The following is a 25866-nucleotide window of genomic DNA, read 5'->3' as shown; positions in this document are numbered from 1 at the left end:
CCGTGCCCCACCCCAGCCTCTACCCTCCTGCAGCTGCCAAGCAAGATGGGTTTTTTTGTTGTTGTTGTTGTTGTTTTTTTTTTTATCTTTAAAAACTTTGTGCTCTGGACACTCTGGCCTGAACTTACATCTTGACTACCTGAATTTAGTCCATCCTGCTGGACCTAAGACTTTCACTAGCCTACAAAACTGTCTGGGTGGTCGTCTCTGGTGGGCCCCCCATAACACATACACTTGTGCAGGTTTTCTACCCAGGGAATGATCTGTGTTGGTAGGACAGGTGTGGTTTTGTTCGGAGGGACAGCTTTCGAAGCCAGCTCTTCCCAGAGGGTATTGATTCTCTGGTCTATGCAGCAGATGTAAGGGTACCTGGAAAGTCTTTATAGTTTGTGCTTCCATAGGAATCTTATTACTTTATTAACTGGTGACAGCTGAATCCAAGTTTATCTTACATGATAAAATGTTTTCCTCTTCTTTTAAAACTGCTGCCACTGGACCCTGAAACAACAGGCCTGGGGCCCCCATGAAGTGGTGGGCTACCCTAGGTTGGATGCTAGAGAGTTCAGGAGTACAGCTGAAACAAAACACCACATGTTCAACATGTTCTGGCCTTCTCCGTGGATACGACTCAACAAAAGCCTATTTTTACATCTCATCACCACACACCGCGGTTCCTATGCCTTTAAGAAGGGTAGCGGTGTGTGATTATCCTTGCAATAACCCACAACTTCACAGTGTGGGCCGTTCGTTGGCTTGCTGTCTTCCAGGAGGACCCAGCAATGGTGACTCTCACCCTTTCGCTGTGAGGGAGAGTAAGCAATTGATGTTGACTCAGAGAAATAGCATGAAGCCAGACTCTCTCCATGTGAGCTGCCAGCGGCTGTGTGCATACCACACAGAAAACTGATCCAGCATCCTCCGCAGGGGTGGAGTAACGGATGGAACTGGAGTCCAGCCTGACTTGGAACCACACTGTTCACAAGTCTAGCTATATGACATATTTTAAATTGGGCTGAAGAAACATCAACAAACAAGAGAGAAGCCTGTGGCATCCAAGAGACAGTGGCTTGGTGGGGGGCAGCAGAGTTGGAGAACCCAGAATAGAGGCTGAGAACCTTCTGACCCAGAAACTGGAACGGGATTGGCAGAGGCAGCCCTACTGCTTGCAGGACGGTGACATCACAGGTCTAAGGGAAGGGACCCAAGTTCCCCAGTCCCAGAAACAGTTAGAACCACATTTTAAAGACAACATCCAAGACTGGCTCCAGAAACAAGGGGAGAAAAGAGACCAAACTAGGACCAGGTGCCTCACTGAGACCAGCTTGTGCTGGATGGAGAAAGCCATGGCTGAGCCAATGCTAACAGCAACGAGAAAGAGAAAACAGAAAAGACCGAATGTCCCTGCCCTGCTCCATTTGGAATCCCCAGTTGTGGATCTCAAAGCAGCAGCTGCAGCAGATGCGGGGACGGAAGTGGAAGGGGCAGAGCTGTTTCTCTAAGCCCAGGCAGAAGCTGCTTTGGAGCAGAGGGGCAGAGGGCACTGACTGCCTAGGCCAACCCCTGAGTGCTCTGCAAGTTCCCGTGTCTGTGAATGCTGAAACTCCAGTGTGAGCTGTAAGCAACTTAGCTCCGCTCACTCAGAGCTGTGCTTTTCACAGCTGCGGTCCCTTTCTGACCCCTCATGATGATGAGGCACAGAGTCCTGAGGGTCACCTAGGAGATACACCCTACATTTCTGCATCAGCTTCTCAGTGATCATACTCTGAGTCAGAGGCTCCTTTTCCAGCACTATGGACTTACCTTCTTATGGCAAAAGGGGACCTTGCAGATATGGCTCATAGCGATTGAGATAGATAGCCACAGGATAACCATGTAGGGCATAATAACAAGGCCTAATCACATCCCAGGGTCCACATAGGAGGACAAGGGAGACAGCAACAGAGAAAACAAACAATGTGGCAATATCTCAGTCTTTTTCTGTGGTGGAGGCCATCATTTCTTGATGCATCTTCCTGCTCCCATCACACACCCCATTACTTCCTCATTCTCAGCCATACCTCATCTGATTACTTACTGTGGTGGCACTGGCTTTTATTCCTGCAGAATGATTACCTTCAGTGGTCTACTCACTTCTTTCTTTCTTTCTTTCTTTCTTTCTTTCTTTCTTTCTTTCTTTCTTTCTCTCTGTCTTTTTCTTCTCTATACTGGTTGCTATGGTTTCTATTAGTTTCTTTGTGAATTACAGAAGTGGCTGACCCCAGAACATTCCAGGGCCCAGGCTCAAAGCTCTTGTTTTCATTATGCCAACCAGTCCTCTACATCCTCAGAAATGGGCACCAGCACTTCAGGCCAAGGATTCTCCTGAGCCTGCTTTCCATACTGGTGTCAAGAGAAGTTCTGACTGTCACATGGCTGTTTCCACTCTAAGACTTACAAATGGATTACTGAGTGCTAAAGTTTGAATACGTGCCTCATCCAAAACTCACGACAAAATTCACTACCATGCCTTAACACAGTGTTGCTTCTAACAAGAAAACTCACTTTACAAGAACAAACTAGCTCCTTTGGTGCAGGGGTCTAAAGGCATGGTAATGAATACAGGAATTCATCAAGCCCATATGAGTGCTGCAGGAAGTGTTCGGCCAAAGCCATATGCAGAAGCAGTTCAGCCTAATAAGCCTGAGGCAGGCGCTGTCTTGTTGTCATCTCAGGCATGTGCATCACAACCATTAAATTTTTATCTGGGAAATACACACTATGGGGCCCCTTCATGGCATTCTTGTCACATGACCATAGAGAAAGCTTGGGAGTGACTGGGGAAAGATGAACAGTGAGTCATCCCTTCTTCTTTGCTGTTGATAGCTTTTCATGGTGGATGCACATTTATGAACATGTACTTAGGGAATGGGTCTCTTCTAAAAATAGCACCCACAGCTCTTCCTTGTCACCAGTCCTCCAGTGTTCTTGCTCTAATGTCCAGGGTCATCCAGGAGACCGTTAGCGAGAGGCACTGGATGAGCAGTTTCATACCTCCAGACGTCTCTGAGTTGACACCTCGGAAGCTCAGAGTTTTTCATTTTGGGAGGATCTCCTCTTTTGTTGCCATCTTGACTCTCTGTCTGTATCCAGGTTACCTGCAGTAGTCTGTCTCTAATTCGCTCCTGAATTTCAATCCAAACTACCTCCAAAAAGCAACATTTCTGGAACAAGGAGAGAAGAGAAACGCTAGTAGAGGCTGCCTTTAAAAAAACCAGAACATGTCTCACTCTGACTTGGGAATATAAGCACTACAAATTTGACAGGCTAATAAAACATCAGGAAAAAATCCAGACAGAGCATTATAAGGTGAAGAACATCCAAAGATGCCACCAAGTTCTGTTTGTGTTGACTATCAAGTGCTGGGAATATGGCCTGGCCTTAAGAAAGGTTTGTATCCACAGTGAAACTCCATTGAATAAAACCAAGTTCTCTTTTGTGAGTGGTTTCTTTTTTGGCAGAAGGACTCTATCTAGTCCAGGTCTGCACAGGCCCTGTGCACGCTGCCTCAGCCTCTCTAAGTTTATATGTGTGTCAGTCCTGCTGTGTTCAGAAGGTCTTGCTCCCCTGGTATCCTCCATCCTCTCTGGCTGTAACATTCTTCCTTCCTTCTCCTCTGCAGAGTTCCTTGAGCCCTGAGGGGGAAAACTTTGATGAAGACATATAATTTAGGACTGACTTTTCCAAGGTTCCTCACTCTGCACATTACCCATCTGTATGTCTCTGTATTTGCTTCCATCTACTACAGAAGGAAGAGTCACTGATGATGGTTAAGCAAGACAATGATTTATGAATCTAGCAGAATGTCATTAGGAGTCATTTTTCTGGTGTAGTTGTCATTCAACAGAACAGTAGTATTTGGTTTTCCCCTAGGCACCTGGCCTATCTAGCCTCAAGTTCTTGGCTGCTTTAGCAGCGTCAAGGGTGGGTTCCATCTCACAGGAGTGGGCCTTAAATCCAATCAGACAGTGGTTGGTTACTCCAACAAGCCTGGTGCCACTACTGCACTAGTGTATCTTACAGCAGGTCACTATTGTAGACTGAAGGATTGGTAGCTGAGTTGGTGTTTAACTATCTCCTCTGGTAGCATGAAAAGTAATTTCCAGTACCATGGACAGTACTCAGTAGGGGTGAAGGTTCTAGGTAGGCACCAATTCAACTTCTCCAGGTTCAATGAGTTGTTCAGGTGTTGCCATTAGCAATAGAATGGTACTATCAGGTTTTGGAGAACAACCAGTACCCTTGGCAATAGTCTTGGTTCTTATGCTTTTGCTAACAGCTTGGTTAGATGTAACCCATTCCTGGAAATGGAGGCTTGCTTTTGCAATGAGAGATGTCTAGTTGGGCCTCCATCTCCCCATTATTTGGCAATTCCATTTACCTTCATATAGGTATATATTTTGGGAGGTTTCTGTTGTATTAGGTTTCCATATAAGCCTCAAATGGCCCTTAGTTGTAGTTGTTCCTCCCTCACCCCCCCCCATTTTTCCCCCTTCACATTTGATACTTCCCTTTCAGTATCTGCACCCCCATCCACTCATAACTATCTATTCTACTTTCCTTTCCTAGGGAGATCCAATCCCCCTCTCCCTGACCATCCCCAGTCCCTTACTCTGTGCCTAACCTCTATGATAATATGGATTTTAGCCTGCTTTTCAAGACTTAACATCTAACACCCACATATAAGTGAATACTCACCATTATTTATATTTTTTAAATCTAGGTTGGTTACTTCAGTCAGGATAACTTTTTTTAGCCCCATCTATTTTCCTGAAAATGTTACAATTCCATTTTTTAACAGCCGAGTAATATTTCATAGTGTAAATGTAGCACATTTCCTTTACCCATTCATCTGGTAATGAACATCTAGACTGTTTCCAATTTCTGACTATTATGCATAGAGCAGCAATGAACATAATTGAGCACATGTCTCCGTAGTAAGATGTGGAGTCCTTTGGGTATCTGCCAATAAGTGGTAGAGCTGGATCTATTCCCAGCTTCCTGAGGAACTGCCACACTGATTTCCACAGTGGCTGGATGGGTTTTCCATCCCACCAACAACAGGTGAGGGTCCTCTTTACTCTACACCCTCACCGGCAGGAGCTGTCACTTGTGCTATTGATCTTAGCCATTCTGACAGGTGTAAGATGAAATCTCAAAGTATTTTTTTATTTGCATATCCCCTATGAATAAGGATGTTGAACATTTCTCTAAGTGCTCCTCGGGCATTTGTATTTCTTCTTTTGAAAATTCTCTGGTAGATCTGTACACCGTTTTTAATTGGGTTATTTTCTTTTGTCCAGTTTTTTGTTGTTGTTGTTGTTTTGTTTTCTTTTTTATACAGTCTAGACAGGTCTTTATGAATATGTTATCATTTCCAGCTTTGTGTTTTTCTGGAATTTCTCTGTTTGTGAACATGTGTGCCCTCACATAAATGTGTTCCTTTCCTTTCTCTTTGTCTCTTTTTCTAATGTTAGCTTATTCTGTCATATTCTGTTTTGTTTTTTATTTCATCATCACCATCATCATTAGATGGTCTATTTGTATTCTAATAAGAAAGACAAAGAGTGAATTTGAGTATGTGGGGAAGTGGGAAGGATCTAGGAGGACTTGGGTGAAGGAGAAATGGCTTGAAAAAAATCTATTTTCAATAAATAAGTCATATTGGAGTAGGGTGGGCTGAGCTCCCGTTCAGTGTGTGTACCCTAGAAGATATTGATAGCAATGACTCTTCTTTCATCCCCTGGCTCACGTGTATCTTACTAAAACATATTCATGTCATGTGATATCAGTGACTGATAGTGGGTTACAAATGCATGTACGCAGAAGCTTATTAGATACACCTTCAGAATGTGCCTGAAGCCACCTTGAGTTCAGATATCTAGCCACCTCACCAGGGAAATAATGCTTGTCTCCCTGTAGTCACACAGTCTGTACCACCCTATTGGAGCAGTCCTTGGAAAACTGGAGGATTCACACAAAGGGAAGAATTAGCTTATAGGGAGAGATTATCTTTACTCCCAGGAATAACAGCAGCTGAACTCAGTATGTGTGGACACAGTATCACAGGGGAACTTACTAGAAACATAGATCCCTAGACCACTAAATCAAGAACTCTGAGAGTGGGTACAGTAGTATGTTTTAGCACTTCCTAAAGATGTCGATCCTGCATCAACTTTGAGAACCACTGCTGGAGGAGGACAGTTTGCACTGTGCTCTGTATGAGACGTCTGGGTGCTGCACAGGCCCTGTTTCATGGTGCCCAGTGGATGATGGGCAGTCAGATTCCCTGCAGAGCTGTGTCTTGTGATGTTTCCCACTCAGAAATGGAGAGTGCAGGGACCAGTTAGAGTATGCTATTCATCCTGCACAACATCTTGTGTAATACATACTGGCTCTAAGAGCCAAAGCATAGTTGTGCCTCTTTTTTTTTTTTACTGCAGATATTAACAATTCCACTAGCTTTTGCTGTATCACTTGGTGGTGGGGACCTCATTGTCAGTTGTTCTCTGCATTTTGACTGGTTATAGAGCTCTGTAATGACCTCTGTTTACTGCAAAAAGAAAATAATAGCTTCCTTGTGAGGGGTAAGAGCTACACTTATCCACTGCATAAGAATAAGTTTTTAGAATGGACGTAGAAATTATGCTGGTTGAGGAAGGTGGTGATAGCCGGTTCTCCTCTAAGACACGTGATAGTTGGCAACACTAACTTTACACTTAAGGCTCAAGGAACATCACAGAGGGCTGAGGAGAAAGGAGCATAAGAGCCAAAAGACAAGGAAGTCTTCTGAGAAAAGGTGTTGGAGATACAACAAAGCTACACCCGTGAAATCTCAACAACACAGCTGCCTAAGCAAGCTCTAACCAATGCTGACACTAGTTGACATGCCAACAGAGATGGAGGACTCTCATGGGCCTTCTTCCCCAGATGAAGAGCTACAAACAATAACTACTGAGGGAATCCAAGAACCAGTTTCCCCAGAGATGAGTCCCTTAATTGGCTATCCAATATCAAATGGTCAGTCCTAAAAACAAACATACAAACAATACTAAATGGTATCAACAGGACACAGAGAGGGGGGGGGGAGGGAGGGAGGAGAGAGAGAAACATATTCACATATATATTTGTTCATATGTATGTTATGTAATAGTAATTACAGAAAAATATGTCATGCATTTAAGAGGAATGGGGGAGGGGAAGAAAGGAGTAGGAGGGAGGAGAGGGAAAAATTATATAATTATAATTAGAAATAAAAATGTTTGGGTTGGGGATTTAGTTCAGTGGTAGAGTGCTTGCCTTGCAAGTGCAAGGCCCTGGGTTCCATTAAAGCTGGGGAGAGATTTGGAAAACTTCCAGTAGCTTCTCTTTAATGTTAGAGGACGACTTTGACACTTTCCAGACCTCCAGAAACTCCATGCTATGGTGCAACACTAAAGCTCTTCCCCACACCCTCTGGCCGATGCACATCTTACTTATAGCTTCCTCTTTTTCATGTCTAATGTATACATTTACCAGCCTGGTAAAAGCAGTGCCATCTTTCAGGACTGTCAAGAGAAGGGAACACTACTGAGGATTGCTCATGGCAGAGTGCATGAGAGAGAGGGAGAAAGAGAGAGAGAGAGAGAGAGAGAGAGAGAGAGAGAGAGAGAGAGAGAGAGAGAGAGAGAGAGAGAGAGAGAGAGTCACCCTGAGGCAAAACTGTGAAGGTGCATTAGTGGCCCTGTCATGCTGAAGCACATCTTCCAGGATCAACAAATTGGTAGAGAGGAAAAATAATCTGTCAAGTCAATGCCTACAACCCGTGTTCCAGGAGACATATTGATCTGCTCCAGTAAGGCAAGCATGTTTGAAACAGCAGCTTCAATTAACGCTGGCAATTGATTAAATTTATAATAATCTACAGTCATTCTCTCAGATTCCCACCTTCTTTGTAGGGAACAAAAGATAGCTAAACAAATATCGAATTTCTATTACCACCTCTGGATTCTCCAAGTTTTGGTGATGGATCTAATCTATAATCTCTTCAAGGGTGTTCATCGCTTGCAGTTTAGTAGTCTGGTAAGTAGAAGACTCTCTAGGATCACCCACCTGCTGCTTCTGAGGATAATGAGCCTCATTACACACAGGGATTCCATGCTGCCCAAGATGGCTCTCCTACTAATAAACTCTAGAATTCAAAACAAACTTTAAGGTAGATTTGCCAATGTCATACTTGACTGCCACCAACCACAGTATGGGTGGTCATCACTGGGTTGGTGAGGGTGATCCTAAGATGACACAAATTTGTGTCTAGAAAACCCTGAAGGAGCTGGGTGTTTTCTTTTACCAGGAGCATAGCCACTTAGGGAACAATCACAGTTCATTTAGAAAAGGCCTGAGAGAATAACGTTATAGCAGTTTGTCTGGAACTTTCTACATTGTGCCTGACATCTCCAGCCAAGAGCTTCTGGTCTACATCTCAGACATGAGGGGGAAAGCTGAATGTCTCCATGCAGTAACTCAGCTTAGTTACTGTCATCAGTTTGCCTTTGTTTTATTTTATTTTTGGTTTTTCAAGACAGGATTTCTCTGTGTGGACTTGGCTGTCCTGGACTCATTTTGCAGACTAGGCTGGCCTTGAACTCACAGCGATCCTCCTGCCTCTGCTGGAGTGCTGCAGTGTTGGGATTAAAAGGGTGAACCACCACACCTGGCACCTTTGTTCTTGATGTACGGACACCAAGCATTGTTAGGGTACCTGATTGTCCACATCACTCCTAGGCATGCCATGGCCAGTTGGATAGTGCTGCAGCTCTCTGTGGGTTAAACTCTGCTGCCAGTTGTCCCTGCTGCCCTTTCCAGTAAGTGAAGTGAAGGCATCCCTGAAGTAAAGGCATCCTGAGCCTGCCTCTTTCAGTGAGATCAAGGACGACTCAGTGGCAACACCAAGGATAGCACCCCAACCCCTGCAGTGGTCAAGATTTGCCCCTTCCTGACACACACACTTCATGGGCCTTTTGGTACAAACTATGTCAGAAGAGCACCGCCATCCCAGTTCTATAGAATGGAGGCCACTGGGCTTTATCCTGTCTGTCACCAAGCCAGAGATACTGCTAGAGCCCCTTCAGCCATATGAATGAAATCCCTGTCAGAGCACTCAGTCTATGCTTGGCATCCTCTCCACGGTCCACTCTCCTTGTGCTGTTCTCTTAGATAGAATTCATTTCTTCAGTATTGACTAGTAGACACTCCCCTCCCCTGCCAGAGATAAAGTGACATCTTCCTAGGCTTGCCTCTGTACGTCCCTCCTGCCACAAGCTGACATCTGACCCTAGTCATAAGTCTAGGGGCGACATGGAGTGGCTGACATGGGTTCTTATGAAATAGGTATGTGCTTGTAGGGTAACTGTCCTACATTAAGCTACTGAGGGATATGTTATCAAGCTTGTGCTATTCTTAGACGTGGGGACAGGGAAGGTATGCAGTTTTCAATGGTAAATGACCCTCAAGGTTATTTGCCAGGGACAGAGCTCTCGGTTTTGTTTGTGCCTCTTGTTTGTTCCTGTTTCAAGATGCATAGCCCCTATCAGTACGCATCTCTTATAAACGCATCCTGGGAGACCAAAGCCAACTACAATTTGTTCAGTTACTTTTCTCGTTGTGACAGACACCTGGAAGAATGGCTTAAGCTCAGAAGATTTATTTTGTCTCCTAGTTTCAGGGATCTTCAGTCCGCCATAGTGTAATGGCTCAGTTCTAGCTCCATCCATGGTGGAAAAGATGGGATAAAGAGGTTCATATGGCAGCAGACCACACAGCAGGTGGGAACCAATGCTGTGTTTAACCTATACAATCCTGTGTCTAAGACATACCTCCTGCCAGCCAGTTCCCACCTGAATTTCCATGGTGCCCCAAAGCAGAGCCATTAGCTGGAGGAAAAGCACCCAAAATACCCTGTGAAGGATTCATATCTTAGCAGTATAGATGGCTCAGCATGGGCCCAAGTGAGAAAGGATGTGCTTGCTACTGTGAGGACTACCAGCATCTGCAGGGGTGCCAAAAAAAGCCCTGCTTTCTCTGATTATGGCTTGGCCAGAAGCTTTCCAATCTTGGGGCTGTCCAAGTCTTTCTATGAGCTCTGTAGAGTTCCCAGGAACTTGCTCCCATCCACAACCCCCACAGCTACCATTAAAGTATTTGAATCTATAATGCTTATTTTATAGTCATCATGTCCAGGTGGCAATTTGATCAATAATGGTATTAGCACGGGCTTTACAGCTAGTATGTTCATTCAGGTCTGTAGGATGCTCATCACTGTCACCCAGTCTGAGAGCAGGGCGAAAGAAGTCTTTATATGCCACACTGAGTGTCCTTTCCTGTGCCCACTCCTGGTGCTAATATTACTGTCAATCAAGCTCTGGAAAATACTTTAGTGTAAGACTGTTTACCTATAGGGTGGAAAACTGAAGAGGCCAAAAGCCCAGTACATCATGAGGAATTAGCACTCCAGCATGGAAAAGAGAGCATAGAAGATCCTGACTGTCTAGGAGACAGATCCTCTGGCCCTGGGCAAATCATAGAGGATTGGGGATTCTTGCCTGAGAACACTTGACCTGAGCAGCTCGGCATGCCATGGGCTGCTGTGGGAAGTGGGAAGAGGGCAAGAATGAAACTCAGGGACTTCAAGGTCCATGGTCCACATGTAGTGCAGCAGGACAAGGCAAGAACCTGTCTGATCTGGCTGGTGAGGTGCCAGAGCACAGTCCTAGGAGGAAGATAAAAGCCCATTTTTTTATGCTGCTGAATATCTATATCTATATACATATATTCTTCATGTGTGTGTTTATGGCAATATATGATATATGATATGATGTATGGTATATGATATAGATATATATTATATATATACTTAATATACATTACACACACACACACACACACACACACACACACACACACACACACATAGATTAGAGGACAGAGACATTGTAGAAGATTAAGCAGAAGAGCAGAGACATAGACCTCCATATTAAAGCTAACAGGACCTGAGTGTGTTCAGAGAATTGAGTTCCATCAAAAAAGTGCTGCACTAGGCTACAGAGACAGGAACTAGGTTTAAGTTAGAAATGTTGCTGACGGCATCAAGGTGATGAGACTTGGGTGGGACTAACATTAACATTCAACAGTTCTTCAGAACCGGAGTTAAGAGAAAAAAGTCTAAGTGGCCTCATGGACTCAATGTGACTTTCAAATGGAAAGTAGTCCCCGTGTACCCACAAACACTGATGTTATCATGGACTGCCCAACTAAGGCTGAACTGTCCCTGCTTTCCTGTGTCTTGGCACACCTCGCTACTCAGTCTGATCTACACAACAGCATCAGGCTCAGCTGTAAAAGAACTCTCAGTGGAGGTCTCTTGGAGATATGTCACCACAATAGCACATTCCTGGAGACTCTGGATAGAAGGCCAGAGATGTGTCGACCACTGAAATCTGCCCGCTGAATTTTAATTTAAGAAAAATCCGAACCAGAATTAAAACTCAAGGTGGCTCCAAACATGCCGAATAAAATCTATTCTTGACACTAAGATGTCCCAGCACACAGAGGAGCTGTCTTCACTTCTCTGTCATATCTTCCATCACACAGGTATGCCATTTTCATTTCTCTTTATATCACATACCAGCCCTAAGAGCTCCACATCTGCCAGGCTACCTGCTGGAAAACGTTAGTTTGGGGGAAAGAATGTTGCTTTCTTTAGCTATTGTTCTTAGAAGTACCACGATTTTACTAGGCAATTAGCTCTAACTGTACACCGCACCTTCCTCTCCATGATGTCAGTGCTAATTAAAATCTTATTAGCACGGCATTGGTATAATCTGTGCATACCACACCTCTTCAGTAATGAGAGCTTTCTCTTCTGTGGAATTTGAGAGAATTGTTACCACATCATAGCAGTTTATTTCTTGGACAAAGACTACATCCTAAGTGTATGCTTACTCCAATTTAATTTCATATCAGTTTGAACTTGTAAGTCACATGTGTCCCATAAGAACTGTTGACTTCTTCTTCACATTAGCTTTCTGCCATTCCTCTAGGTATGTGAGGAGGGTACACAGTTGGCTAAGTGGCACATGTTCTCAGAGTTGAATCCATTTTCATGTATCCATTTCACTGCTATATTTATCCCAAGACGTCACCTATGCTGGCCAGCAAAGAGGGATTAAGGTAGTCCTACCCATCAAAGACCTTGCCTATCCTCAAAGTGAGGTCAGCAGGTGATGTCAACAGGTCCTCCTGGGGTTGAGATGGCATCACAGAAGCACCAGTGGTGTTGAGACTCTGTGGGTATTGTTACTCTCTTCGAGAGGCAGAGGTACTGGGTCCCAGGCAGAGTGAGCTATATATAGAAAACATGAATGTGTATGAAGGTATGTGCTGAAGGCAGATAGCTGTGCCACTGGGGAATGTCCAGGAGGATGCCATGAGTTGAAAACAGTACCTTATGCTATAGGAATAGGAGATAAAGCCAGGAGGAGATGGATCCAGACATAAAGTGCCCGTATATCTCCTGTAGAAAATGATCTCAACCCATGTCAACTGGCAAGTCAGATATTGCTGTAAGAAATCCTGAGTGAAGCAAGAAAATTGGATGGTATCCAGGGAGGCTGGTGTCAGGGAGACGAGCTGGTGGCCATTGTAGTAAAAAGCAAGGAATTAGAAGAGGCTCTGAGATACATTGGCTGTGTCTCTGTAACAGGCTGAACTTGATGAGCTTGCTGTGCCACCCTCAAACATGAAGACCTTTTCAAGGGGAGTGCTTTACAAGAGTGTGTCTACTTTTCATCACTGTGCCCATAACCATATCATTGAAGAAATGAATGCTGGGCAAGGGAGCGGGGAGCAGCCTGGAGATTAATGACCTTTGACTTCGAAGAGGATGGTATGGTGGGCAATAGCCACCTGCTGCATTGCTCTAGAGCTTTGGATGGAGGTGGGGAGGCAGCCCGGCATACCAGGATGAAGGCAACAGGTCACTTTAATATGGGGGCATACAGACCAACTCACCACCTGTCTGTGTAATGCCCTCTGCTGCTGCACTTGAGGCTAGACTGACAACTCAAGCTCATCCCAGAGAGAATGAATTGGATCTAGTGTTGGGCTGCAAATGAAAGGTCACCCCAAGGTCAAGGGTACATCAAGGAACATGAGGACTAGTGTGGAGGCTAGAGAGTGCCTTAGGATTTGTCTTCCTAACTACGTTACTTCATGGTGGGGAAATTGATCCTATAGGCCCAGCAAAGCATGCTCTGCAGGAAATGTAAAAGTCTAGTGATTCTAAAAGGGAGCAAGTGTGAGGGTGGAACTACTGAGATCACTGGGCTTTGATTGGGCTTAGCAGGATGAGAGGTAAGGATGCACTGAGAGTAGTCCAGGGGGACCTTATGGATGGAGTGATGCTTCACAACATCCCCTCCAGAAGGACAAATGGACGTTTTCTATCAAACTCCATAAAAGCATATTGTTACCCTAAAAACAGCTAACATCTGGCTACTGGGCACTGCAATGTCCATTGATGGAGTGTGCCTCTCCCATGGCCTCAGACTAAATAGAGCCAGCATGGTGGTCAATCCAAGACCTGAGGTGACTGGCAGTCATGGCTTACTTCTGGATGGATGGGAAGGTCGCATTACCCTGCCCTGTATCGTGGGGGGAAAATACCACATTTTAAACTTCCTTAGTGGGGCTGGAGAGATGGCTCAGCAGTTAAGGTCACTGCTCTTCCAGCATGCTTCCAGAGTTCAGGTCTCAACAACCACATGAGGTGGCTTTCAGTCACCAGAAATACCAACTTTAGAGGATCAGAAGTCTCTTGCTTTATTGGGTGCCTGCATTTACATGAGAGAGAGACAGAGACAGACAGACAGAGAGAGAGAGAGAGAGAGAGAGAGAGAGAGAGAGAGAGAGAGAAGAAGAAAAAATTAAAATTGAACATTAGTATTAATAATAAATGTATTGATTAAACAAATTGTTAATTAATAATAAATTTAAATAAGTATTAATATTAATAATAAAAATAAATGGAAATTAAATTTTTTCCTGAACCATTATCAGGCAGTATGGACATAGCTCCTGAGAACTGACAATATGAGGGAGAAATATAGCTCTGGACATAGAGAAACAGATTAAATGGGACTACTTTTCTCCCTCTCTGACATAGCTTCCTGTTCATTTCAGCAGGCCGCATTAGCTAAATGCAGCATTCGGAACACTATAATACTGTGCTTCGATTGCTATCATCAGACACAAATTTATGATCACATCTACAGAGATTCTTGTGAACTCTGTCCAAGCAACTGAGACAAATGTCTCCTGTGTGCACCACATGGGCTTTTTGTGCTGCTTCTTCCTGCAGCGAGGAGCCATCCAGAGCACTCTGCAGGTTGAGTGAAGCCAAGCTGCATCGAGAGATTAGCATTCCTGATAGCCCCCATCTCCTCCTCTTCTGAAATGCAAGCATCATTCTGGGTCCTGGGGTCCTCCTCAAACTAAGGCACCAGCCAAGGAGAATATAGGCATTAAACTTCGAACCCCTACCAGGACCTAGCCTACGATCAGGATATTCTCCACCGTTGAGTGGAGAGTGAGATCCGACTCTCACACGAACTCTGGTGCCCCTTTTCTGACCATGTCCCCTGGATGGGGAGGCCTGGCGGCACTCAGAGGAAGGATAGCAAGTTACCAAGAAGAGACTCGATATTCTAAGAGCATATATAGGGGGAGGAGGTCTCCCTCAATCACAGACATAGGGAAGGGGAGAAGGGGGGAAGTGGGAGGGAGGGAAGAATGGGAGGAAACAGGGGAAGGGCTAACAATCAAGATGTAATATGAAGAAAATAATAAAATGGAAAAAAAAACATCATTCTCATCTACTCCGGCAGAGTTTTTCCTCACACACAAAGGCCGTGGCTGCACCACTCCTCATGGGTCTCCTTCCTGACAAGGAGTCTCGCAGTTGTTCCCCATGATTTTGCTAATGCTGGCATTTCCAGCGCATGGCAGGATGGAAAGGTCATCAGCTGGCTAATTTTAAAATAGCGCTTTGATCACTCATCTTCCTAGAGGGAAGCACGGTGGGGCTGGTGGAATTGACATGTACTTATTACCATGTCTGGGCTCTTGAAGGCAAGCCCGGTAATTTGAAGACCTGTCATGAGCAAGCTCTCGAAGGTCATCAATCAGGAGGGTAATCCTTCTAGCTGATCAACGAACACACGTGGCTGGGGTTTCTACAATTTCACTGCTGCTTGGGGAAAGCCAGTGTGTTTTCCTGCAGTGCTGTGGTGCAGCGTTGGAGGGTACACATGATGCCACACAGAAGAATAAAATCAACCTGTACAAAATCCTGTGCCAGTGTGCCCAGGACCTTCATACAACTGGATCAAAGTTGTGCAGAAACACTTAGCTCCTCTCCAAACACCACGACGGTGAGGCTCATGCAACTTAGACCCTAGGTCTCATACTTAGACTTGAACCCAAGACTGTTACCCACCATCTTTTTGCACTCTGGTAGATGTCCTGTGCTAGGGCATGAAAGTTGAGAGCAATCAGAAAGTGGCTGGACCCGAAAGAAACACCTCCAGACAACCCATGTGTGACAAAAGCCCTTTCCTAAAATGCTCAACGGACAACTCTGGTTGCACACCTGCTTGCCATCTTCCATGCCGCCATGTCCATATTGGAGCAGAGGAAGAACTGAGGCCAGAGACTGGCTAAGTGGTTGTTATTAACAGTTGGTGTGCAGTGTCCTCAAACAATGCCTGGATGCCTAATGGCTAAAGCCAGTACAGTCCCTGGAGCCAGTAGATCAATAAAATAGAGCTGGGTGGGGTCAAGGGACTGACCCAGGGTGAGAAACCAGTGGCTCCTGCTTATAGCCTTCTAACCTGCCTAGTAGGATACATACAGGCGAGTACAGATTGCCTGTCTCTATAGGTGGTCCACGCCCGAATCTTAGATTCATACCTTGACCAGGACTGGGCTCTAGACCTTACCTCCTTCTGGGAGCCACAATAAAAATGCCTGTCTTTGTGAAGGCATCTCCACTTGACTCCTGGGCCTAGTCTTCTCCCATCCTGAGTTCCCAGTGAGTGCCTTCCATCCTGATGCATGACAGACTTACAGCATCCCTGCTCCCTTGGCCATGAATCCTATTTTAGATGCCAGTTCTGATTCCTCATCACTTGTTGGCACTTGTCGGGATACCAGGCTTTGATTTTCTGTGGGCCATCACAAGAACCTATTGTGAAAGATCACCAGGTTACCTCATTATAACAATGGTTGGTAAACTCTTTGGCCTAGATCCTGCTGCCATCTTTGTGTAAAGAGAAGTCTGTTTCCACCCTGCTTAGGAGAAGGCTCCCTTCTCTATCGCATAATTACAGTCTGGTGATGGCTTCTTTGTCTCAGCAGGAATCTTCTCCTATCTCTGTGTAAGCCTCTTTGCTTTCCCATCTAATTTCCATTCCCTGTGATGAAGAGAAATCACATTTTATCTCACTCAGTCCTTCAAGAACTGGGTCTAGCTGTTGTTTCTTCTGAGTGTGATTACCCCTGGGAATGACAAAGCTGCATTCACATCTTTCCTGACAGATGAGGACATGCAAGTCTCTGTAATTATAGTGTAGGTCGTGGGTGCTATGATTTGGGGTCACTTATCACAGTAGCTTCCAAGCGTTCTAGAGTCCTTCTATAATCAAGGTGACAAGGTCAATGTAACCTTGGGTATACTGCAGTAACAAGCAGCCCAGAGGTATCATGATTTGAGGCACCAGTTTACTTTTCACATGTTCTGCATACCCATAGTGGGTTAGGACATGCTCCATGTCCTTATTGCTAATGAGGTTCCTAGTCTATGATCAGGAGGACACAAGAGACCAAGCCTAATCTGACAACATCCTAATGATGAGAACCATTCTGCTCATAGACCATTGGCTACATCTGGCCAGTAACCCAAAGCCATCCACTGAGGAACATCAACCTCTACCCCAGTAGATCATGGCCCAGGATTTAGGGCACAGTTCCAGTCTGCTATGGATGACAGACCTAATCTTAATTTGGGGAAACTGAGGCACGGGGAGACGACTAGACTTGTCCAGGGCAAATTCACTAGAAGAGCCTAGACAAGAATGGATATCTTCTAATCTAGTCAGTTGTAGTTTTATACTGCCGTGCTATTCACCTGTGACTACACCGGTGGCAGGCAAGATACCTACCTTTCCCAGGGTCTTTGTCTCTTGCTTTCTAAGGATGCTGACTCTATAGACTACAAGATGAGGGTTTTCCCACCAATGTCTGGAGACTATCATTCTAAACTTTTGACAACTTTTAGGAGACACTTGGGCAATACTAGGTGCTGGAAGAAGCAGCACCTACTGAGCATTCTACTGAGGAGAGGTCAAAGCAGACTCAGGAAGGCCCATCTGGCTTGGTGAAGAGGAAGAGGAAGTGGAAATGCCTATGACCCACCATGGCAGAGGTTCCCTATTGTACCTGCACAGTGGAGGAGAGTGCCCAAGATAAGCACCAGCTCTGTGTGTAACCAAGTCTCCATTTGAGAACAGCAGGATCTGTGGAAAGCAGAGCAGAGGCTCCTCAGAAAACAAACAGACAAACTCAAGAGAACTAACATGTGACCCAGCTATACCCCACTGGGGTACATACTATGAGAGCATGCCAAAAAGACAGCTGCACACTCATGCAGAAGCTGTACTGTTTACGATAGCCAGGAAGAGGACCTGGCCCAGACGTCCATCAACATCTGTGTGGATAGATTTGGTACATATACACATGGAGAACAACAAAACCATAACATTTGCAGGAAAATGGATGCAAAGAGGGCATTATGTTAAATGAAATGAGCCGGACTCAGAAAGACAAGTACCACATTTTCTTTTATATGTGGGCCTTAAATTAAATGTGTGTGTGTGTGTGTGTGTGTGTGTGTGTGTGTTGTGTATATGTGCATGCATATAAGTGTGTGTTTACATATGTGTATTGGCCATGAAACTACAAAGGGGATCATAAACATAGAGGAAGAGATTTTAAGGAATATGATGGGGTAGGGTAATGGAATACATGCAATAGGAAATCAGAAAGGGGCACTAAGTGGAGCAGGAAAGGGAGCCCATGAAAGAAGAAGGTAGGCATGAGGGAAGGGGAGGAGGGAGGGGGAGAGTGGAAACCGATCATAATAAGATGCGCATGAAGACACCACAATGAAACTAATTACTGTGAACGGGGTCTTACAAATTAATTAAAAACATGAGAGAGTACTTTAGCACACATTGCTAGCTTAGGAAAGGCTCAACTCTGCAAAGTTCAAGTGCAGTTTCCACCCAATTCATGTGCATTTGCACCGTCGTCAAGAAGACAGATGTTCCCCTGAGGGTTCTCTTGCTGTCAGTTTCCATAATCCCCAGGATCTGAGTATCAAAACTGGAGACAGACCTGGTTGGGCCTCACTGAGCCATCCACCCCAGGTGTTCACGTGGCTGATGTGGATTCTACACACTCTTTCCCATATGCAGGCACACGCATGACTTAGTCCTGAGTGATGAGGTCGGCCTTGGCCTTCATGAGCCTGAATAGTTGGATTCTGAAGTAGAGGGGATTGGCTTTATTTACTGACTCCAGTCTGAAGAAGCTGAATAATTATTCAGCCTTGTAGCCGAGTAACGGCACATGGGGCTGGGAGCAGAGCTTGCAGGTAGAAAACATTTGTTCACAGCTGCTTCTCCTCAGTTCACAAAGCCCAGGGTTGGGGGCTTTGAATACAATGGCAAATAGAAGTGTAATTCTCTGATTTCATTCAGATTGAGATTTTAATTTAAATTAGTTCTGAGTAACAATAACTAGACCCCCAAAGTAAGACCAACTCATTGCCTTTTTAAAATGGTGCATTAAATTTTTCTTTTTAGTTATGTGTAGTATCTGTGTACCTGTATGGCACGTGAGTGCAGTGTCTGAGGAGACCAGAAGAGGGCATTCCCTAGAGGTGGAATTACAGGTAACTGGGAGCTGTCCAATGTGGGTGCTGGGAGTTAACCTTGTACCCTCTGGAAAATAAGTAAACACTCTTAATCATTGGGCCTGCCCTCCAGCTCCGAGCATGTAGTGTTTTATTTTTGGCTAGAGATACTTCCCAGTAGTGGCATAAGCCACAGTACTGTGTGCTGTCCTCACTTCTGCAAACACCATGTGTCAGCGAACCCACTTGCATGCAGAGTGTATGTGCTTCCTGTCTGCCACATAGCTGGGAAATACTGGCTGTCATGGACAAAGGGAGAATGCTAAGTAAACCATCACCTTGCTCACAGCCTTGAGATGCCTTGGGGATGCTTTTTTCCTGGTCACAGAACACTCTACCATGAACCACCAGAAGCTGAACATAGGCTACACTTATGACACAGACTAATACCGCCCTCCCCCCCCCCCCCCCCCCCCCCCGCCGGCTAGAAGCCAGCATAAGTGTTGCAAAGATACAGAGAGCACATTGCAAGGAGCTCTGTCCTTTCTGGCAGCTGTGGGCATGCGCTCCCTCCCAAGATACCATTTACATAGAAAGAAAGGGTTCTATTTTCAGATGGTGAGTTCTCTACTGTTCCAAAAGAGAAGGCTCAAGCAATACCAATCTGGGGAATCATATGTGACTCTTTGAGACCTTAGCTAGTGCTCACCTGGATCTTTTCCTCATGAACATCTTAGGCCTAGTCATTTGCTTATTACTTCTGTTTGCAGGTGAAAGAAACAAAGTACTTCCTCCTCTCCATCCTTGGCTCTCTTCCTCCCTCCTTCCTTCCCTCCCTCTTTTCCTCCTTCCCTCTCTCCCTCCCTTTACTGCATAGTTACAAAGGCCAAAATTTCAAGAGTTTGGACTCCTGAAGAACTCCAGGCAACTTCCTTCACTTAAGAGTTCCAAATCCTTCAGTGTGTGCTCCTGAGCTCTGAGCAGCAGGAGCACTCCAGGCCCTGTGCGCTCTCTGCTGTCCAGTTCCTTGTCCTATGTGACTTGGCCTTGTTCCTACTTGTCTTCCCGCAGGTCAGAAGGACTATAGTTCTTTCCATCTAAACGTAGCCACCTTCACCCAGGAATACCAGGGTGCTGTGCCCAGCATCCCTGGAGACATGTTGTCTTCAGGAAAACTCAACTGTTGGGCGCTGCTTTTCTTTGCCTCTAGGTTTCACCTACCCTTTTCTTGAAAAACATTTTTTGGATTAACTTTACCAAACCCCCAATCCTCGCTATCCATTTTCACAGCTCCAGTCCATCAACTGGTGACAAGAGCCAGGAGAGGGATACTCTTCAGTGCTGCCTCCCTCTTGCTCTGCCTCCTAATTTCTGTGTGGCACCTCTTTTCCCATCTCCTGAGGCTCATCTCTCATGAGCCCCGCCCCCTGGAGGACTATGGCTGCTAGTTTTGGGGAACCTGCATGTTTAGGATTTATATCTGAGTCTTATGGGCACCTACCTTAGGGTGGACAGAGTGTTAGTGAAAGAATAGATATGAGGACAGACAACACTAAAGATGTACCCTTCACTTTGGGGTCACTTTTGATCCAATGAAGGAAGGCCAGACTTTGTTAGGAATGAACAGAAGTTGTGTCTGTGCCGTCTAGAAGCATCTGTATGAACCAGAAGCTCCTACTCCAAGGCCAGAGTGGCCTAGGAGCCATGCCACTGTTCCTCAGTGTGAGCCATTGTTGGTTCTCTGTCAGAGGGGCGAGTAGAGCTTTGCCAGGCTCTCTTCTGTCAACCCCAAGAATTTCCAGTTCGAGATGCCTGGTTGGTGAGGGCAAGGCTGGCTCCTGTGGTTTCTACTCATTTGCTTCTGAATGGCTACTCCAGCTGCAAGTCCCATTGGTGCCTCGGGGATACATCACTTTAACCCTGTGGTAGGACACCATCTTACAGATGAATAGGGTTTGCATTTGATGACTTTCTGCATTACTTTCTACCCAGTCTTGCTTCTCACCCCAAGACCACCATTGGTGAGGCAGTAACCTCATACCCAGGATCGAGCTCTGTGGGAACTACTCTCTAAGTTTAAAACATCAGTGATGACGCTCCAGCATCTTCCCATGTTTTTTTGTGTCATCGATGCTGTCTGTCACTAGTGGTACAGCTCTGCCCCACCCCTGTGTCTTTTACACAGCCTCCAGCTGTAACTCCATACCAGTTCAGCTGGAATCCTCCCCTGCCCCCAGGTTATCTTTGTTTACTGGAGTGCAACCCCAGGATCCTAAGAAATAAGAATGTTTCTGCTTGATACTCTGTGAAGCTGGGGACTCTAAGGAGCGAGGCAGTTAAATGATGCCATTTCCCACTTCCTAATGACAACTTCCATTAGTATTAACACTAATATAAGTTTTCCTCCTACATACAAATGGACTAGAAATGATGGGCACGGGCATGAAATTTATTTTAATAGAATTAAATACGTCACTGTGTTATACGCATTTTAAGCTTAACTTCATTCAAATGAAGCAGGAAAGGGATGAGGCTGAAGGGATAGCTGAACTTTAGATAGGCATCTGCATTCTTCATACTTGGCTTCACAATGGGGCCTTCCGAGGTTCAAAGTCTGAGCCCTGAGAACCCAAGGCTCGCAGCCTGTCTTAGAGCCCTGAGAATCCAGGGCTCCCAGTCTGTCTTAGAGCCCTGAGAACACAAGGCTCCCAGCTTGTGTTAAACTTCACACTTGCTAAGAGATAAGAGAGAGGTGTGGGATTTCGCCCACTCTCATTTTCCTAACTACTCTTGGTGTTAGCATTCTGATTGTTACTGCCAATGTTGATTAAAAAACACTCTGCTCATGGCCTGAAACCCTCTCACTGCTTCTTATCAGAGCTGTAGGCAGAAGGATTGGCACTCACCAGGAAGCCCCCATTCCACACAGTCCCGTGCTGGGGAAGTCCATTTTTACTTATCTCTTGGCTTCCAAAATTCAGCAGTCAGATACATATTTCAATAGGACGTATGGAGGTGTTTCTGGGCTCTTTCATAGCCTTTGATACCTTCTGCCAGTTGTACATTCGGAAATGCTTTAGGACTCACTTCCTCTTGTCTTCTCAGATAGCATAAAAGTGACCAGCAAGTTGGAATAATCTGATGAGTCTGTGATCGTCAGCCCTGTAGATTTCATTTCAGTGGAAGGCCCCTGTGAGCCAGACAGTGGAGACGGAAGGCTGGTGTTGAGGGACCTGGCTTCTGCCCTAGCTGCTTGGTTGCAGGAGAACTCCCCATTCTGTGACAGCCCTTCCAATGAGTGGATCCAGTGGAGACAAGGAGGAAGGGTGTCCTGGAAGCTCTGTAGTGGGCCTGTAACTCCTCAACTTCTAGGAGCTGAGCCCTAAAACTGAGACACTGCATCTTTTTTCCATAGATCCATGGTCACATCTTGGACAGGACTCCCTGAATTCTCTTTCCTTTGGAGTTTTCTGAAAACATACTCACCTTTTAAAATTTACATTTTTTGAGTGTGTGTGTGTGTTTATGTGTGTGTGTGTTTATGTGTGTGTGTGTGTGTGTGTGTGTGTGTGTATTGTACATGTGCCATGGCATGTGCGCAGAGGTCAGAGGAAAACTTGAGAAAGTAAGTTTTTGCCCTCCACCGCGTGAGTCCCAGGAACAGAACTCATCTTGTCATCTTGGCAGCAGGTACCTTTACTTACTGAGCCATCTCACCCATCCATCTTTGGCGTTTTGTAAAGCCAGTCTTGAGCTGGGATTTTCATATGATAAGGTACACTTCACCTCAGTGACTAGCATTGACAAGGCATCCATTCATGGAGCTGCCTTGTCAATCAAGAGAGGCAGCATGTCTGCTACCCTTAGATATCCCTCAAACCTCTCAGTTCCGGCAGCCACCACCTCAGCCTGAAGCAGACCATTTTCTGTTTCATGTCATCAAGTATCAGTTTCTCCTATGCCAACATCTCATTTACATAGTCCCGCTGTGTGCACTGTTTTGTATCACACTTCAGTGTCTAGGGTAGGACTCTACCCTCTAGCCGCTGCTGGTCCATTGCTCACCACAAGTGCCCCCATGTAAGTGTACTGAAAGATGCTCTCTTCTTTCTCTGTGATGTCTATGGTGCTTCTAGCTTCCTATCCTTGACCTGGGAATACTCAGGCCAGAAGCATGTCCTTTCCATGCCATGCAGATGTCCTGGTAGCATATCCAGCTAGCTGAGAATGTACTGGTACTGGATGTTAGTCTCAAATCTTTCTGCCCATCTTCAGAAAAGAAAAAAAGATATCACGTTTCCATTTAGCAAACATACAAAAGGCACCACAGACTTTAAATTCTATAGAACTTCTGCATAAATTTAATGGCAAAATGCTAGTTTGCTGGGGGTGGGGTACCTGTTGGTAAAGTTTCTGCCATATGAGCAAAAGGACCTGCATCCACACCACTGAGTATGGTAGTATGTTCCTGTAGCACACACTAGGAGTAAGGAAGACAAAGAGTTCCTAGAGGTTCGCCAGCAACCAGTCTAGCCAGCTGGTGAGTTTTGGGTTTGGTGAAAGTCCCTGTCTTGGAAAAGCACAACAGAAAGCAATGGAGAAAGATATCCAAGAGGCCCATCTGGTCTCTACACATGCATGGCTATAGAGCTCTTGCACCCACTTTCATATATAAAGCATCCTATATACACCATAGGCACACAACTGTTTTTTAAAAAAGAAAAACAATAATGATAGTATTGTACTGAAGGGAGTTCTCGCTTGGCCTTGTTGTAATGTTTGGGGAGTCTAAGTGGAAATCAGAAGAATTTGGAGAAAGGCACAGAAGAGGGAAGGAAACAGGAACCCAGAATGCTCATCTTGGATATGACCATGCCCATCTCATCTCCTCTGATCACTAGAGAGCTGAGATACCTGAATGGGACTGAGACACACTGCTGCTGTGGGATGAGAGGAGCAAAGCAAGGCCAAGGCACTCATGGAGACAGGGTGTGGTGGTTCGTCTCCATTGTCAGCTTTCCTGGGGTTAGACTCACCTAAGAGACACACCTCTGAGCGAGTCTGTGAGGACATTTCCAGAGAAATTTAACTGAGAGGAGAACCCACCAAGGATATGGGTGCTATTATCCCACAGGTGGGGTCTTAGATTGAATTAAAAGCACATCCTTGCAAGCTGCCAACCAAGCACCAGCATCCCTTCCCCCACCACCCCTTGGCTTCTGACTGTGGACACAATGTAGTCAGATGCTTCCCACTCCCATTGCTATAGCTACACAACATGATGGGCAATAGCTCATCAGACCATTAGCCACCCTCTCACTCTTCCTTCTTGACGTTGCTTTGTGCCAGGCATTTTTTTTTCACAGCAATGAGTAAAGTAAGCAAAAAAGATGGAGAAGAGGGAAAGAAAGAATAAATGTGCGAAATTTAGAGTCTTTAACAAAATTGAGTTGCAAATATCAAAGAACGGCTAGCCCTTCCAACCCTCTGCCCCATAAAACACATCAGTAACTATACTTGGCTATGGTGACAGAAGTCTTTCTTAACCCATAAACTCATAGCACCCTCCAAGTGACCTCTGTGAATAATAGAGTCTTTGACTCTACAAAGCAAATGTGAGAATAAGCAGAAAGACTAAATCAAAGAACTCAGCTGATGAATCCACCCACAAAAAGGAAACAGAAATAGAACAAAATAACACAGTAATCCTAGGAGGATTAATACCTTCATACAAACATTTCACGATGTCAGAAATTTCAAAAATGAAGATAAAACACAAACAAAATGGGAAGAAGACAAAAAGCTGAATGAGAACGGTTTTTTTTTTTAACTAGGGAGAAAAAAACAAGTACTATCATATCAGAAATAGAGACAAACTCACAAGCTGCCTGAGGGAATATCAAGATTTAGTAAATATTGTACCACAAAAAGGTAGAAAAATAACTAGGAGAAAAAGGAGCGAGAAGGCATAAACAAGGTCAGAGAACACTGGTTGAAGTGCCTTGCAGGCACAGAAGTGAAGTTCAAAACACGTAATTGGGTCTTCAAAGAAAAACCAGTAGCAAAGCCTACCTCATGGAACTTTTCAGAAATTAAAGATATTCTTGGTCATTGACAAGGACATAATGGTCATTGGCAAACTAAGGGAGCTTAGGATCTTAGCCCAGGAAGCAACTAGACTTTAAACATTAAGTACAAAGGTCCCCATGGCCTCAAAGCAGACATCCTAACTAGAGTGCAGGGATGAGAAGCACACAGGAGCACCGACTCCATCCCGTAGACAATAGGCAAAGATGACTCTAACATTAGATGAGAGCAGCTTAGAACATGGAGGGTCATGCTCACTCTCAACTTGGCTACATGCAGACGTGCCTAGGAAACAAACCTGCAGGCATGCATGTGCTCATGAGGGTGATTCATGAGGGTTTAACTAAAGAGGGGAGAGTCAGCCCTCATGTAGAAGGAACTACCCAGGGGTTGGGGTTCCAGACTGAATAAAATGAAAGGAAGGCAAGCTGGGGACTAGCATCCATTTCTCTTCCTTCTGCCTGAAAAGGCAACATTCCAGCTGTCCCATACTCCTGCCACCGTGACTTTCTTTAGCTCTAATCATGAGCTAAAAGAAATCAGTCTGTAAATTGCTTTTGTCGGGTACACTGTCATAGCAATGAGAAAAGCTTCTAGTGCATGCAGGGCATCATTGCCAGCTAAACTAACCAAGGGCCATGCCTCAAGAAAAGCTTTTGTTTTCTTTTTATTTGTCTATTTACTTTTTGCATGGTTAGAGACAAAAGCTAGGACTGGGGGGAGGGGAGCAAGGA

The sequence above is a fragment of the Acomys russatus genome, chromosome 5 (genome assembly GCF_903995435.1).
Source record: "Acomys russatus chromosome 5, mAcoRus1.1, whole genome shotgun sequence".
NCBI lineage: Eukaryota > Metazoa > Chordata > Mammalia > Rodentia > Muridae > Acomys > Acomys russatus.
This window is presented reverse-complemented; position numbering follows the sequence as displayed.